The sequence below is a fragment of the Sinocyclocheilus anshuiensis genome, unplaced genomic scaffold (assembly GCF_001515605.1).
Source record: "Sinocyclocheilus anshuiensis isolate Anshui unplaced genomic scaffold, SAMN03320099.WGS_v1.1 scaffold38, whole genome shotgun sequence".
NCBI classification, from domain to species: Eukaryota; Metazoa; Chordata; class Actinopteri; order Cypriniformes; family Cyprinidae; genus Sinocyclocheilus; species Sinocyclocheilus anshuiensis.
This window is the reverse complement of record NW_015544213.1, coordinates 227,971-230,589: the sequence shown is the minus strand read 5'-3', so window position 1 is coordinate 230,589 and position 2,619 is coordinate 227,971.

Here is a 2,619-nt window from a genome sequence, read left to right as displayed (position 1 = left end):
CCGTGCCGTGCCGTGCCGTACTGAGCCGTACCGAGCCGAGTCGTACCACGCAGTGGAAAAGCGCCAATAGTGGACAGGGTTTCAAAATTGGCTAAAATGTCCAGGCTTTGTTTTCTTATTGACTTGCTCTCTACAGTCTTTATACATTATATGGATACGTATTTGCATGACTTTGACAATTCTCTGTAGATTCTCACACACCACGATTTGGTCAATTTAGTACAAAGCCTGCACGCTATTGGTCAAACTTTTCAGTCATTACCTTCAGCAAGTATGTAAACAATATGAAAACAATGCCAAAACCCGTACATTTTAGGCAATTTAGTCTGGGGAATGGGGACTTATGGTCAGAAGACCAAGCACTGTTTGAATGTTATGTCAACACTCTTGGTCCCAGAACGCAGGGGCCCGAGTCAATATGCTGTTCAGGGGGACCAGAACCCATAGCGGCACCCCTGATAAATGTTTTTTGTCTTTTTCACTTGTTTATGTAACTGAAAAAAATCTGCCAGTACAGTAAGACAAAATACATTTGTATTACAGACACATTTTCTGAAAACAAGTCTTAATATTTTATGCAGAGTTGCTTTTCAAGTAAAGCTGTCCTGTTTTAAGGAGAATTAATTACTTTAACTGTAAAATTAGACAAAAATACGACTGTGCCGTATTCTCGGCTGAATGGATTTCATTTTGCGTACACTAAAAGATGGATAAGGAAGAGCAGCAAAAATGAGAGGAAGGTTTTGTGGAAAACAGCAGGTGTCATGCAGGACATATTACTATAAAAGCACATGGGACGTGCAGTCACATTACCTGCAGCAGGAGTTCTCGCACACAAATTTCAGGGGATTTCAATCTTGTCACTTCATCATAACAGCTGGCTGTTTCTCCCAAAAACATGAGGAAGTGCATGAAGGATGTTGAAGAGGCTCTGCATTATGGGAGGCATAGTATTCAAGGAAAAGTAAATAGAAAAGGGTCTGACAAATGTAACCAGTTCTACCACTACACCCAGTTTTAATCGCTCAAAGTTTCTTGAACAAACTGTAGGCCATCTTCTGTTTGCTCAACAGGCCTTTCAGAGTGACAACAATCCAGGCACACACATTTTTTTTAAAGGAATAGTGTACTATTAGGATTATTTTACTTTAAAGGAACAGTTCAACTAAAAAATGTCAAATGTACTCATCTGAGATATAGATTTGTTTGTTTCTTTATGGGAACAGATTTTGAGAAATTTAGCCCTACATCACTTGCTCACCAATGAATCCTCTGCAGTGAATGGGTGCCGTCAGAATGAGTCCAAACAGCTGAAAGAAGCATCACAGTAATCCACATGACTGTGTGTTTTAATAAACAAATTATTCATTAAGGCATTTTAACTTTAAACTGTCAAAATACCTTCGCATAATCCATAATAACACTTCCTCCAGTGAAAAGTTCATCCCCTGTTGTCTTTTCACATTAAAATACACCAACATATTGGTTTAGAACTGTTTTTGGACTGTTTTTGTTTGTAAACAGTGCTTGATCTGTCCATATTTCTCTCCTGATTCCGACGAGATTACTTTTTCACCGGAGAAAGCAATATTGGGAGCAACAGTCTGAAGTTAAAATGATGGATTTGTTTGTTACAAACATGCAGCTTTTCACTTAACAAGATGTTGGACTGGAGTTGTGTGGATTATTTGTGGGTGATTGCAATGTTTTTATCAGCTGTTTGGACTCTCATTTCTGACGGCACCCATTCACTGCAGAGGATCCATTGGTGAACAAGTGATGTAATGCTAAATTTCTCCAAATCTTTTCCGAGGAAGAAACAAACTCCTCTACATCTTGGGCGGCCTGAGGGTTTTCAGCAAAGTTTCATTATTGGGTGGACTATTCCTTTAAATATCTTTGCCAAAAATAATTTGAATGACTCAAAAAAGGAAAATAGCAACATTTTATTGGCCATGTAAAAGTGACTCATAAAGAAATAAAAACCTCTCTCTCTGCTCATCTGGTATCTGAGGTAAGGGGCTTCCTGTAGCGGGGATGTGTGCACTGCATGCAGCTCAACACCTGCTGCTGTTCACATCACCTGCCATGCACTTGGTTCCCATTCTCACTCAGCTGATTTTCCATTTTCAACTAAACTGTATCATTCACAGTTTGCACTTCACTTGTCATCAGCTGCTAGATGAAGCTTTCTAAACATTGCGGTTTTTTAGATGGTTTGAAAGAACCTTAATCATACAGCTCAAAAAACATTAGGCTGATTTATGGTGTGCACAATAAGCTGAGGAAATGAAAATTAGTCCATGTTTGTTTCGTCTTTGAGGGAGTTTCTATGGAAGCCATATGGCATCTTTGCACCTGCTCAAAATAAGCAGGCATGCAAATAACGATGGCCTGTGGGCTTCTAAAAAGGAACGACAGAGCCTATCAGGTAATGCCATATAATCCGTAACTGAAAACCAGTTGTAAAAGTTTAATGACAGAGATTCACAATTAGTGAAATTGTACATTCAAATTTGGGAGGTAAATGTGGAAACGCAACAGCATTTGATTATTTAAATGCTATAACATTCTTTTATCCAAATAGAAACAGTGAGTGAAACTATATGTGTGCATAAA